This window comes from Panulirus ornatus, chromosome 62 (assembly GCF_036320965.1).
Source record: "Panulirus ornatus isolate Po-2019 chromosome 62, ASM3632096v1, whole genome shotgun sequence".
NCBI classification, from domain to species: Eukaryota; Metazoa; Arthropoda; class Malacostraca; order Decapoda; family Palinuridae; genus Panulirus; species Panulirus ornatus.
Genome location: NC_092285.1, coordinates 14880133 through 14896573, shown reverse-complemented (window position 1 = coordinate 14896573; position 16441 = coordinate 14880133). Strand labels below are relative to the sequence as shown.

General features: G+C 43.2%; 1 protein-coding gene and 1 pseudogene across 1 annotated transcript in view; both read left to right on the top strand.

Annotated features, from left to right (window-relative positions):
- uex (metal transporter uex) overlaps positions 1 to 16441 on the top strand; it is a 244164-nt gene that overhangs the window by 79349 nt on the left and 148374 nt on the right. The window lies entirely within an intron of this gene.
- LOC139745697 (protein Red-like) lies at positions 8858 to 9890 on the top strand (annotated as a pseudogene).

The following is a 16441-nucleotide window of genomic DNA, read 5'->3' as shown; positions in this document are numbered from 1 at the left end:
CGCTTCACATGCCTTGATTCAATCCACTGACAGCACGTCAACCCCGGTATACCACATCGCTCCAATTCACTCTATTCCTTGCCCTCCTTTCACCCTCCTGCATGTTCAGGCCCCGATCACACAAAATCTTTTTCACTCCATCTTTCCACCTCCAATTTGGTCTCCCTCTTCTCCTCGCTCCCTCCACCTCCGACACATATATCCTCTTGGTCAATCTTTCCTCACTCATTCTCTCCATGTGCCCAAACCACTTCAAAACACCCTCTTCTGCTCTCTCAACCACGCTCTTTTTATTTCCACACATCTCTCTTACCCTTACGTTACTCACTCGATCAAACCACCTCACACCACACATTGTCCTCAAACATCTCATTTCCAGCACATCCATCCTCCTGCGCACAACTCTATCCATAGCCCACGCCTCGCAACCATACAACATTGTTGGAACCACTATTCCTTCAAACATACCCATTTTTGCTTTCCGAGATAATGTTCTCGACTTCCACACATTCTTCAAGGCCCCCAGAATTTTCGCCCCCTCCCCCACCTTATGATCCACTTCCGCTTCCATGGTTCCATCCGCTGCCAGATCCACTCCCAGATATCTAAAACACTTTACTTCCTCCAGTTTTTCTCCATTCAAACTCACCTCCCAATTGACTTGACCCTCAACCCTACTGTACCTAATAACCTTGCTCTTATTCACATTTACTCTTAACTTTCTTCTTCCACACACTTTACCAAACTCAGTCACCAGCTTCTGCAGTTTCTCACATGAATCAGCCACCAGCGCTGTATCATCAGCGAACAACAACTGACTCACTTCCCAAGCTCTCTCATCCCCAACAGACTTCATACTTGCCCCTCTTTCCAAAACTCTTGCATTTACCTCCCTAACAACCCCATCCATAAACAAATTAAACAACTATGGAGACATCACACACCCCTGCCGCAAACCTACATTCACGGAGAACCAATCACTTTCCTCTCTTCCTACACGTACACATGCCTTACATCCTCGATAAAAACTTTTCACTGCTTCTAACAACTTTCCTCCCTCACCATATATTCTTAATACCTTCCACAGAGCATCTCTATCAACTCTATCATATGCCTTCTCCAGATCCATAAATGCTACATACAAATCCATTTGCTTTTCTAAGTATTTCTCACATACATTCTTCAAAGCAAACACCTGATCCACACATCCTCTACCACTTCTGAAACCACACTGCTCTTCCCCAATCTGATGCTCTGTACATGCCTTCACCCTCTCAATCAATACCCTCCCATATAATTTACCAGGAATACTCAACAAACTTATACCTCTGTAATTTGAGCACTCACTCTTATCCCCTTTGCCTTTGTACAATGGCACCATGCACGCATTCCGCCAATCCTCAGGCACCTCATCATGAGTCATACATACATTAAATAACCTTACCAACCAGTCAACAATACAGTCACCCCCTTTTTTAATAAATTCCACTGCAATACCATCCAAACCTGCTGCCTTGCCGGCTTTCATCTTCCGCAAAGCTTTCACTACCTCTTCTCTGTTTACCAAATCATTTTCCCTAACCCTCTCACTTTGCACACCACCTCGACCAAAACACCCTATATCTGCCACTCTATCATCAAACACATTCAACAAACCTTCAAAATACTCACTCCATCTCCTTCTCACATCACCACTACTTGTTATCACCTCCCCATTTGCGCCCTTCACTGAAGTTCCCATTTGCTCCCTTGTCTTACGCACTTTATTTACCTCCTTCCAGAACATCTTTTTATTCTCCCTAAAATTTAATGATACTCTCTCACCCCAACTCTCATTTGCCCTTTTTTTCACCTCTTGCACCTATCTCTTGACCTCCTGTCTCTTTCTTTTATACATCTCCCACTCAATTGCATTTTTTCCCTGCAAAAATCGTCCAAATGCCTCTCTCTTCTCTTTCACTAATACTCTTACTTCTTCATCCCACCACTCACTACCCTTTCTAATCAACCCACCTCCCACTCTTCTCATGCCACAAGCATCTTTTGCGCAATCCATCACTGATTCCCTAAATACATCCCATTCCTCCCTCACTCCCCTTACTTCCATTGTTCTCACCTTTTTCCATTCTGTACTCGGTCTCTCCTGGTACTTCCTCACACAGGTCTCCTTCCCAAGCTCACTTACTCTCACCACCCTCTTCACCCCAACATTCACTCTTCTTTTCTGAAAACCCATACAAATCTTCACCTTAGCCTCCACAAGATAGTGATCAGACATCCCTCCAGTTGCACCTCTCAGCACATTAACATCCAAAAGTCTCTCTTTCGCACGCCTGTCGATTAACACGTAATCCAATAACGCTCTCTGGCCATCTCTCCTACTTACATAAGTATACTTATGTATATCTCGCTTTTTAAACCAGGTATTCCTAATCATCAGTCCTTTTTCAGCACATAAATCTACAAGCTCTTCACCATTTCCATTTACAACACTGAACACCCCATGTATACCAATTATTCCCTCAACTGCCACATTACTCACCTTTGCATTCAAATCACCCATCACTATAACCCGGTCTCGTGCATCAAAACCACTAACACACTCATTCAGCTGCTCCCAAAACACTTGCCTCTCATGATCTTTCTTCTCATGCCCGGGTGCATATGCACCAATAATCACCCACCTCTCTCCATCAACTTTCAGTTTTACCCATATTAATCGAGAATTTACTTTCTTACATTCTATCACATACTCCCACAACTCCTGTTTCAGGAGTATTGCTACTCCTTCCCTTGCTCTTGTCCTCTCACTAACACCTGACTTTACTCCCCAGACATTCCCAAACCACTCTTCCCCTTTACCCTTGAGCTTCGTTTCACTCAGAGCCAAAACATCCAGGTTCCTTTCCTCAAACATACTACCTATCTCTCCTTTTTTCACATCTTGGTTACATCCACACACATTTAGGCACCCCAATCTGAGCCTTCGAGGAGGATGAGCACTCCCCGCGTGACTCCTTCTTCTGTTTCCCATTTTAGAAAGTTAATACAAGGAGGGGAGGATTTCTGGCCCCCCGCTCCCGTCCCCTCTAGTCGCTTTCTACGACACGCAAGGAATACGTGGGAAGTATTCTTTCACCCCTATCCCCAGGGATAATATACATATATATATACATATACACATACACACACATACACATACATACGCACATATACACACACACACACATACATATATATACATATGAAAAATGTAAGAAACAATTTAGAAAACTGAAACTTCTAGCTTGAAAAGAATGAAAAAAAAAAAATATATATATATATATATATATATATATATATATATATATATATATATATATATATATATATATATATATATATATATATTTTAAACTATTTGCCATTTCCCGCGTTAGCGAGGTAGCGTTAAGAACAGAGGACTGGGCCTTTTTTGGAATATCCTCACCTGGCCCCCTCTGTTCCTTCTTTTGGAAAAAAAAAAAAAAAAAAGAGAGGGGAGGATTTCCAGCCCCCCGCTCCCTCCCCTTTTGGTCGCCTTCTACGACACGCAGGGAATACGTGGGAAGTATTCTTAATCCCCCATCCCCAGGGATGGGGGATTATATATACATATATATATATATTTCCACGTGAGAAACCGCAGAAGCCGGCGACTGAGTCCGGCAATGTGTGTGAAAGAAGAAAGCCAAGAGCAAACTGAATAAGAGCAAGGTATTAGGTACAGTAGGGTTGAGGGTCAAGTCAATTGGGAGGCAAGTTTGAATGGAGAAAAACTGGAGGAAGTAAAGTGTTTTAGATATCTGGGAGTGGATCTGGCAGCGGATGGAACCATGGAAGCGGAAGTGGATCATAGGGTGGGGGAGGGGGCAAAAATTCTGGGAGCCTTGAAGAATGTGTGGAAGTCGAGAACATTACCTCGGAAAGCAAAAATGGGTATGTTTGAGGGAATAGTGGTTCCAACAATGTTGTATGGTTGCGAGGCGTGGGCTATGGATAGAGTTGTGCGCAGGAGGATGGATGTGCTGGAAATGAGATGTTTGAGGACAATGTGTGGTGTGAGGTGGTTTGATCGAGTAAGTAACGTAAGGGTAAGAGAGATGTGTGGAAACAAAAAGAGCGTGGTTGAGAGAGCAGAAGAGGGTGTTTTGAAATGGTTCGGGCACATGGAGAGAATGAGTGAGGAAAGATTGACCAAGAGAATATATGTGTCGGAGGTGGAGGGAACGAGGAGAAGAGGGAGACCAAATTGGAGGTGGAAAGATGGAGTGAAAAAGATTTTGTGTGATCGGGGCCTGAACATGCAGGAGGGTGAAAGGAGGGCAAGGAATAGAGTGAATTGGAGCGATGTGGTATACCGGGGTTGACGTGCTGTCAGTGGATTGAATCAAGGCATGTGAAGCGTCTGGGGTAAACCATGGAAAGCTGTTATTTTTTTTTTTATTATACTTTGTCGCTGTCTCCCGCGCCTGCGAGGCAGCGCAAGGAAACAGACGAAAGAAACGGCCCAACTCCCCCCCACACACATGCACATACACACGTCAACACACGCAAATATACATACCTACACAGCTTTCCATTGGAAAGCTGTGTAGGTATGTACATTTGCGCGCGCGGACGCATGCATACACATGTGCATGGGGGTGGGTTGGGCCATTTCCCTCGTCTGCTTCCCCGCGCCACCCCGCAAACGCGGGAGACAGCGACAAAGCAAAAAAAAAAAAAAAAAAAAATATATATATATATATATATATATATATATATATATATATATATATATATATATATTTATATATATATATATTTTTTTTTTCATGCTATTCGCCATTTTCCGCATTAGCGAGGTAGCGTTAAGAACAGAGGACAGAGCCTTTGAGGGAATGTCCTCACTTGGCCCCTTCTCTGTTCCTCTTTTGGAAAATTAAAAAAGGAGAGGGGAGGATTTCCAGTCTCCCACTCCCTACTCTTTAGTCGCCTTCTACGACACGCAGGGAATACGTGGGAAGTATTCTTTCTCCCCTATCCCTAGGGATAATATATATATATATATATATATATATATATATATATATATATATATATATACCAGTAGCACTCGTACACCACGTAAGGATATGAAGATGGCACGCACTTATGTTTGAGGAGGTTGGAGGGTGTTTCCTCTGTATATTTAGCGCTTGGATAGATGTGGACACGTGACAGATATTGTATAACTTACTTTGTGTTTGGTGTATTATGAGGTGTGAAGTGTGATGACTTAGGCACGTATCAGGAGGGTCGTGAACAGCCTCTGTGACCAGAGGAAGATCGAGTTAATTTAATCATCCCCGTTTGTTGCTGTTGGAACCGCTTTTTTCATGTGTCAGTCATGGTATGACATTCGCAGCGCAGGGAAAAATTCCCCGGAAAAAAATAATAGAATTGACGTCCCTGAAGATATTTGCGTCCGTTGTAATATTGTATATAATGTTTGGCCGGCTGAGGCCGGGGGAGGTGGCACAAACCTGATTTTTACCTTTTTTATTTCCTTTTTTACCCTGGTGCGTCACCAGGCTGGTCCTAACGCCCTGCCCTACGTCGGGTTCTTGTTGATCTTCGCAGGTTTAGAATGCCGAGTGCGTTCGCAATGGAATACATACATCATGTTATATACAATGTATAATATGCAGTTTGCCCCACATGGTGGTGTTGGACTTGAATTATCCAGTTTCACCTTGGATGTTGGGCACTCCAGAGCAACAAGTAACCTCCAGCCTCGTAATGAGCAGTAATCCCAACCCTTTCTTCTTTACTCCTCACACCATTACATAAACACTCGATACCAATCAAGATCTCCCTTCTTTGATAAGGTAGTGTGTAGTGGTTGCTGCACTGTAGAGTATGGGATGTGTAGTGGTTGCTGACCTGTAGAGTATGGGATGTGTAGTGGCTGCTGCCCTGTAGAATATGGGATGTGTAGTGGTTGCTGACCTGTAGAGTATGGGATGTGTAGTGGTTGCTGCCCTGTAGAATATGGGATGTGTAGTGGGTGCTGCACTGTAGAGTATGGGATGTGTAGTGGTTGCTGCACTGTAGAGTATGGGATGTGTAGTGGTTGCAGAGTATGGGATGTGTAGTGGTTGCAGAGTATGGGATGTGTAGTGGTTGCAGAGTATGGGATGTGTAGTGGTTGCAGAGTATGGGATGTGTAGTGGTTGCAGAGTATGGGATGTGTAGTGGTTGCAGAGTATGGGTTGTGTAGTGGTTGCAGAGTATGGGATGTGTAGTGGTTGCAGAGTATGGGTTGTGTAGTGGTTGCAGAGTATGGGTTGTGTAGTGGTTGCAGAGTATGGGTTGTGTAGTGGTTGCAGAGTATGGGTTGTATAGTGGTTGCAGAGTATGGGTTGTGTAGTGGTTGCAGAGTATGGGTTGTGTAGTTGTTGCAGAGTATGGGTTGTGTAGTGGTTGCAGAGTATGGGTTGTATAGTGGTTGCAGAGTATGGGTTGTGTAGTGGTTGCAGAGTATGGGTTGTGTAGTGGTTGCAGAGTATGGGTTGTGTAGTGGTTGCAGAGTATGGGATGTGTAGTGGTTGCAGAGTATGGGTTGTGTAGTGGTTGCAGAGTATGGGATGTGTAGTGGTTGCAGAGTATGGGTTGTGTAGTGGTTGCAGAGTATGGGTTGTGTAGTGGTTGCAGAGTATGGGTTGTGTAGTGGTTGCAGAGTATGGGTTGTGTAGTGGTTGCAGAGTATGGGTTGTGTAGTGGTTGCAGAGTATGGGATGTGTAGTGGTTGCAGAGTATGGGATGTGTAGTGGTTGCAGAGTATGGGTTGTGTAGTGGTTGCAGAGTATGGGTTGTGTAGTGGTTGCAGAGTATGGGTTGTGTAGTGGTTGCAGAGTATGGGATGTGTAGTGGTTGCAGAGTATGGGATGTGTAGTGGTTGCAGAGTATGGGATGTGTAGTGGTTGCAGAGTATGGGTTGTGTAGTGGTTGCAGAGTATGGGTTGTGTAGTGGTTGCAGAGTATGGGTTGTGTAGTGGTTGCAGAGTATGGGTTGTGTAGTGGTTGCAGAGTATGGGATGTGTAGTGGTTGCAGAGTATGGGATGTGTAGTGGTTGCAGAGTATGGGTTGTGTAGTGGTTGCAGAGTATGGGTTGTGTAGTGGTTGCAGAGTATGGGATGTGTAGTGGTTGCAGAGTATGGGATGTGTAGTGGTTGCAGAGTATGGGATGTGTAGTGGTTGCAGAGTATGGGTTGTGTACTGGTTGCAGAGTATGGGTTGTGTAGTGGTTGCAGAGTATGGGTTGTGTAGTGGTTGCAGAGTATGGGTTGTGTAGTGGTTGCAGAGTATGGGATGTGTAGTGGTTGCAGAGTATGGGTTATGTAGTGGTTGCAGAGTATGGGTTGTGTAGTGGTTGCAGAGTATGGGTTGTGTAGTGGTTGCAGAGTATGGGTTGTGTAGTGGTTGCAGAGTATGGGATGTGTAGTGGTTGCAGAGTATGGGATGTGTAGTGGTTGCAGAGTATGGGTTGTGTAGTGGTTGCAGAGTATGGGTTGTGTAGTGGTTGCAGAGTATGGGTTGTGTAGTGGTTGCAGAGTATGGGATGTGTAGTGGTTGCAGAGTATGGGATGTGTAGTGGTTGCAGAGTATGGGATGTGTAGTGGTTGCAGAGTATGGGATGTGTAGTGGTTGCAGAGTATGGGTTGTGTAGTGGTTGCAGAGTATGGGATGTGTAGTGGTTGCAGAGTATGGGATGTGTAGTGGTTGCAGAGTATGGGATGTGTAGTGGTTGCAGAGTATGGGATGTGTAGTGGTTGCAGAGTATGGGTTGTGTAGTGGTTGCAGAGTATGGGATGTGTAGTGGTTGCAGAGTATGGGATGTGTAGTGGTTGCAGAGTATGGGATGTGTAGTGGTTGCAGAGTATGGGATGTGTAGTGGTTGCAGAGTATGGGATGTGTAGTGGTTGCAGAGTATGGGATGTGTAGTGGTTGCAGAGTATGGGTTGTGTAGTGGTTGCAGAGTATGGGATGTGTAGTGGTTGCAGAGTATGGGTTGTGTAGTGGTTGCAGAGTATGGGATGTGTAGTGGTTGCAGAGTATGGGATGTGTAGTGGTTGCAGAGTATGGGATGTGTAGTGGTTGCAGAGTATGGGATGTGTAGTGGTTGCAGAGTATGGGTTGTGTAGTGGTTGCAGAGTATGGGATGTGTAGTGGTTGCAGAGTATGGGATGTGTAGTGGTTGCAGAGTATGGGATGTGTAGTGGTTGCAGAGTATGGGTTGTGTAGTGCAACACAAGGTACCGGCTGAGGGAGGTAATGATAATGTTGTGTTATGTGGACGGACGTTGGGTGGGTACAGTGTGTCCAGGTGACGGCCACTGTTACCACAGTGGCGCCTCGTATGTTGTCCAATTAGGGTTGGGTGCCGGGCTGACCTTGTGAGAGTATTCATACCTGGTGGTAATTACTGGTATGCTTAACATACTGTTGTGCTGGTTGTCTCATGTAACAACACACTAATTACAACCTTCATGTTATTTTATATTCTTGCAGTGTTTATAACCGGCACTTTCTCTTGACTTGTGTGGAGGGAAGGACTGCGTACCTTGCTGTGATGTTCACCCAGACCAGGGCCCGCTCAGGTCTGCCACACCCTTCTACCCTAACCTCAGCACTTCTTAACTGAAGTAACCTCTCTCTCTCTCTCTCTCTCTCTCTCTCTCTCTCTCTCTCTCTCTCTCTCTCTCTCTCTCTCTCTCTCTCTCTCTCTCGTGAGCTGATGACGTCATCCAGGACAATCTCCCGTATATTGCTTGAACATTTTTTCATGTTAGCTTAGACGGGTCTACCGACTGAATGCCCAAATTAAGGACATTATGGCGATGTATGGGAGGGTATCGAACTGTTGGCCAAATCTTAAATTAGGTTTGGATGCTGTTGAGCGTCGTAAGCAACTGATCCAAGAATACAAATTTGTAGCTGGTAATATGGAACGCACTCATTAGTAAAAGGTTTGGATTATCTGCTCTTGCAGAAGGTACGATCATAGATTCTACTTAAGGGGTCTGAGGTGCTGGTAGAAATAGAGCGGCCCATTGTATGCGATACAACAAAACATCTGCAGTTCTCTCAGGAAGATGAGACAAATTTTGGTGATCGCATCTTCAGCAGCATTTTCAATCCAGAACCACCTGTTTGTTAACTTGTTCCTTACTGGCCGTATGGCGGCATATGTCATTAACCTTGATGATGACCTCCAAACTATTGAGAATATGCAAGCAACATTTACAACCAATGACATCATAATGAAGAAACTTGCTCACATTTTGTCACACCAAAGCACTGGACGAGCCAACAAGAAGCAGAAAAAGAAAGACAAAGACAAAAATAAATATGTAGGCCGGACTGGAGATGATGACTGTATCTATGTGGCATGTGTGGGGAAGGCCAGTGGCCGAGACAAAGATCATAGCTCCTGGTCGTGACCGTGAAAGTGGTACAAATTAGACCGCAAGCTTCCACATGAAGAGACGGAGACAGAGAAAAGGAGAGAGAACATGATAGAGATAGGGATTGTGATAGTCATGATCGTGATCGAGAACATGATAGAGATAGGGATTGTGATAGTCATGATCGTGATCGAGAACATGATAGAGAAAGGAAAGGCTTTCATACTTCAGCCCTTCAGCTCACGAAGTGAAGAATGAGATGCGTGCTGCACAAGAGAGGCGACAGGCATAATGGCCCTCCGGAGCGGAGATAATGCTGACACACAGGTCCCTCAAGCCCCTCCCCAACCACATGTGACACAACAACATCAAACACACCCACCACAACACTTACAACAACAACAACAACAACAACAGGTGACACAACAACATCAAACACACCCACCACAACACTTACAACAACAACAACAACAACAACAGGTGACACAACAACATCAAACACACCCACCACAACACTTACAACAACAACAACAACAACAACAGGTGACACAACAACATCAAACACACCCACCACAACACAACAACAACAACAACAACAACAACAGGTGACACAACAACATCAAACACACCCACCACAACACTTACAACAACAACAACAACAACAACAGGTGACACAACAACATCAAACACACCCACCACAACACTTACAACAACAACAACAGGTGACACAACAACATCAAACACACCCACCACAACACTTACAACAACAACAACATCAGGTGACACAACAACATCAAACACACCCACCACAACACTTACAACAACAACAACAACAACAACAGGTGACACAACATCAAACACACCCACCACAACACTTACAACAACAACAACAGGTGACACAACAACATCAAACAACCCACCTCAAACACTTACAACAACAAACAACAGGTGACACAACAACATCAAACACACCCACCACAACACTAACAACAACAACAACAGGTGACACAACAACATCAAACACACCCACCACAACACTTACAACAACAACAGGTGACACAACAACATCAAACACACCCACCACAACACTTACAACAACAACAACAACAACAACAACAACAATAGGTGACACAACAACATCAAACACACCCACCACAACACTTACAACAACAACAACAGGTGACACAACAACATCAAACACACCCACCACAACACTTACAACAACAACAACAGGCGACACAACAACATCAAACACACCCACCACAACACTTACAACAACAACAACAACAACAACAGGTGACACAACATCAAACACACCCACCACAACACTTACAACAACAACAACAGGTGACACAACATCAAACACACCCACCACAACACTTACAACAACAACAACAGGTGACACAACAACATCAAACACACCCACCACAACACTTACAACAACAACAACAGGTGACACAACAACATCAAACACACCCACCACAACACTTACAACAACAACAACAACAACAGGTGACACAACAACATCAAACACACCCACCACAACACTTACAACAACAACAACAACAGGTGACACAACAACATCAAACACACCCACCACAACACTTACAACAACAACAACATCAGGTGACACAACAACATCAACACACCCACCACAACACTTACAACAACAACAACAGGTGACACAACAACATCAAACACACCCACCACAACACTTACAACAACAACAACATCAGGTGACACAACAACATCAAACACACCCACCACAACACTTACAACAACAACAACAGGTGACACAACAACATCAAACACACCCACCACAACACTTACAACAACAACAACAGGTGACACAACAACATCAAACACACCCACCACAACACTTACAACAACAACAACAACAACACAACAACAGGTGACACAACAACATCAAACACACCCACCACAACACTTACAACAACAACAACAACAACAGGTGACACAACAACATCAAACACACCCACCACAACACTTACAACAACAACAACAACAACAACAGGTGACACAACAACATCAAACACACCCACCACAACACTTACAACAACAACAACAACAACAACAGGTGACACAACAACATCAAACACACCCACCACAACACTTACAACAACAACAACAGTTGACACAACAACATCAAACACACCCACCACAACACTTACAACAACAACAACAGGTGACACAACAACATCAAACACTACACTTGCAACAACAACAACAACAACAACAACAGCAGGTGACACAACAACATCAAACACACCCACCACAACACTTACAACAACAACAACAACAACAACAACAACAGGTGACACAACAACATCAAACACACCCACCACAACACTTACAACAACAACAACAACAACAGGTGACACAACAGCATCAAACACACCCACCACGACACTTACAACAACAACAGGTGACACAACAACATCAAACACACCCACCACAACACTTACAACAACAACAGGTGACACAACAACATCAAACACACCCACCACAACACTTACAACAACAACAACAACAACAACAACAGGTGACACAACAACATCAAACACACCCATCACAACACTTACAACAACAGGTGACACAACAACATCAAACACACCCACCACAACACTTACAACAACAACAACAACAACAACAACAACAACAGGTGACACAACATCAAACACACCCACCACAACACTTACAACAACAACAACAGGTGACACAACAACATCAAACACACCCACCACAACACTTACAACAACAACAACAGGTGACACAACAACATCAAACACCCACCACAACACTTACAACAACAACAACAGGTGACACAACAACACCAAACACACCCACCACAACACTTACAACAACAACAGGTGACACAACAACATCAAACACACCCACCACAACACTTACAACAACAACAGGTGACACAACAACATCAAACACACCCACCACAACACTTACAACAACAACAACAACAGGTGACACAACAACATCAAACACACCCACCACAACACTTACAACAACAACAACAACAACAACAACAACAGGTGACACAACAACATCAAACACACCCACCACAACACTTACAACAACAACAACAACAGGTGACACAACAACATCAAACACACCCACCACAACACTTACAACAACAACAACAGGTGACACAACAGCATCAAACACACCCACCACAACACTTACAACAACAACAGGTGACACAACAACATCAAACACACCCACCACAACACTTACAACAACAACAACAACAACAACAACAACAACAGGTGACACAACAACATCAAACACACCCACCACAACACTTACAACAACAACAACAGGTGACACAACAACATCAAACACACCCACCACAACACTTACAACAACAACAACAACAACAACAGGTGACACAACAACATCAAACACACCCACCACAACACTTACAACAACAACAACAACAACAACAACAACAACAACAACAGCCAAAACAAATGAAGAGTTTGTTAGTGGTGGTGGATGAGTTCAGTGTTATCCCGGTATGGCAGAGGTGCAAGTGCCATTGTTGATTCAGATGATGAAGCTAACTACATCATGGATAACAAGGAAGGTCCAGTTGGTCGTTGGGACTGGATACACAGGAAGAATACAAAGATTACATGAAGCAACAAGAGAGAAGCTATGCCAAAAGCTGCTTTTTAGTATGGTGTGAAGATGGCAGATGGTCGGAGAACTAGTCGTACTGAAGGAAATTTGGAAAAAGATCGTACTGCTGACCTAAAGAGGGAGAGGCAACACATCCAGCAGACCCTGATAAGACGCAAGGACACTGATGCAGGTTCTGGTATTCCGGAAAAACGAGCGAGACATAATTACCAGCAAATAGAAGAGCAAAGGAAATGCAGAAGAATTATAAATGTGACTCATATATACTTGTAAGTTATGTAGCGATGAGTTATACTGCTGATTTCATAGTAGATATCAAGAGCACTAACTTGAAATCTTTTAAGATATTTTTGACATAACTTCGGTTGTGTACTTACTTAAATGTACTAGGCCAATTTTTTTTTTGTGCTATGTTGCATTACTTCATAGGTAATGTAACATTATGTAAAGGTTAATACTGAACAACTTGTATATTTTTATTAATGTTAATTATAGTTTTGTGGATAATTATTGGATCTTTTAGTTACTTTTATTGATATGAAAAAAGTAACGGTACTCTAGGGCTGTTGAAATTATCATAAATCATATAGCTTTAAACATAAGTATTTGCTCTTCATTGCATCATTTCAGTATTGAGGACTTTGTAAAAGTAATAACTGTTACAAATATTATAAATTTATTGTTTTCATCTATATGAAGATTTTAATGGAATTGCCACAGCAGAACACAATGGACCATTACATATTTTATACCATCTATAATTGAGCTTTTGGTATACCTGCTATGGAGTTGCCCTCTGCCAGTGGCTTGTGTGTGTGTGGGGGGGGGGGAAGCACTGGAGTTCGCCAGTTATGGAGACTTCTACTGTGGCCATTCTCCAGTGGGAGTTCCCAGAGGAAGCAGACATCACAGTTATATACCTAGATGAATAGGTTTTGGTAACCTCTTGAAGTTCCTTGTGAATGTCTTACCTTTTATCACGTTCAAACATACATATTGGGATGAGGTTTGGCAGGCAGAGGTACATATCATTACATTTTCTCTTATGAATCATTAGTTTTTACTTAATTCTGTGCCATTGATAACTTTTACATTCCTAGAAGAATTTATTCCTGTCTTTTTCCATGAATAAGTATGGCAGAATCATCACAAAAACTTTAGTATTCCAGAGTAACCCATCAAGTTTTGTATAATTATTGAAGGGTAAAGAAGAGAGACACCATTTATCATAAGGAACCAGTACATTGCAATAGTTTGTATACGACTAGAGGAACGTCATTGTTCATCATTTAGGAAGACATTTATTCACATTTGCTTGGATCAGAGCTTGAGCATTCAGAAGTGAATTTTTGCACTTCTTTTGTATCATAAACTGATCAAAGTTCTTAACAATTAAAGAAGATTAAACATTAAACATTTGTGCAATGAAATGTGTAACAATTAAAGATTAAACATTACACATTTGTGTAATGAATTGTGCACTGCTTCCTCTTTGATAATAGCATTTGTTTTTGCTACCTTTTCTGATATAAGTGATCGTACCTATATCCCTGGGAATAGAGGAGAAAGAATACTTGCCACGTATTGCCTACGTGTCGTAGAAGGCGACCAAAAGGGGAGGGAACGGGGGGACTGGAAATCCCCCCTTCCCTTTTATAATTTTCCAAAAGAAGGAACAGAGAAGGAGGCAAGTGAGGTTATTCACTCTAAGGCTCAGTCCTCTGTTCTTAACGCTACCTCGCTGACGCGGAAAATGGCGAATATGTATAGAATATATATATATATTTTTTTTTTTTTTTTTTTGCTTTGTCGCTGTCTCCCTCGTTTGCGAGGTAGCGCAAGGAAACAGACGAAAGAAATGGCCCAACCCACCCCCATACACATGTATATACATACGTCCACACACGCAAATATACATACCTACACAGCTTTCCATGGTTTACCCCAGACGCTTCACATGCCTTGATTCAATCCACTGACAGCACGTCAACCCCGGTATACCACATCGCTCCAATTCACTCTATTCCTTGCCCTCCTTTCACCCTCCTGCATGTTCAGGCCCCGATCACACAAAATCTTTTTCACTCCATCTTTCCACCTCCAATTTGGTCTCCCTCTTCTCCTCGTTCCCTCCACCTCCGACACATATATCCTCTTGGTCAATCTTTCCTCACTCATTCTCTCCATGTGACCAAACCATTTCAAAACACCCTCTTCTGCTCTCTCAACCATGCTCTTTTTATTTCCACACATCTCTCTTACCCTTACGTTACTTACTCGATCAAAGCACCTCACACCACACATTGTCCTCAAACATCTCATTTCCAGCACATCCATCCTCCTGCGCACAACTCTATCCATAGTCCACGCCTCGCAACCATACAACATTGTTGGAACCACTATTCCTTCAAACATACCCATTTTTGCTTTCCGAGATAATGTTCTCGACTTCCACACATTCTTCAAGGCTCCCAGAATTTTCGCCCCCTCCCCCACCCTATGATCGACTTCCGTTTCCATGTTTCCATCCGCTGCCAGATCCACTCCCAGATATCTAAAACACTTCACTTCCTCCAGTTTTTCTCCATTCAAACTCACCTCCCAATTGACTTGACCCTCAACCCTTCTGTACCTAATAACCTTGCTCTTATTCACATTTACTCTTAACTTTCTTCTTTCACACACTTTACCAAACTCAGTCACCAGCTTCTGCAGTTTCTCACATGATTGATAGATTGATTGAGAGGGTGAAGGCATGTACAGAGCATCAGATTGGGGAAGAGCAATGTGGTTTCAGAAGTGGTAGAGGATGTGTGGATCAGGTGTTTGCTTTGAAGAATGTATGTGAGAAATACTTAGAAAAGCAAATGGACTTGTATGTAGCATTTATGGATCTGGAGAAGGCATATGATAGAGTTGATAGAGATGCTCTGTGGAAGGTATTAAGAATATTTGGTGTGGGAAGCAAGTTGTTAGAGACAGTGAAAAGTTTTTATCGAGGATGTAAGGCATGTGTAAGTGTAGGAAGAGAGGAAAGTGATTGGTTCTCAGTGAATGTAGGTTTGCGGCAGGGGTGTGTGATGTCTCCATGGTTGTTTAATTTGTTTATGGATGGGGTTGTTAGGGAGGTGAATGCAAGAGTTTTGGAAAGAGGGGCAAGTATGCAGTCTGTTGTGGATGAGAGAGCTTGGAAAGTGAGTCAGTTGTTGTTCGCTGATGATACAGCGCTGGTGGCTGATTCATGTGAGAAATTGCAGAAGCTGGTGACTTGAGTTTGGTAAAGTGTGTGAAAGAAGAAAACTGAGAGTAAATG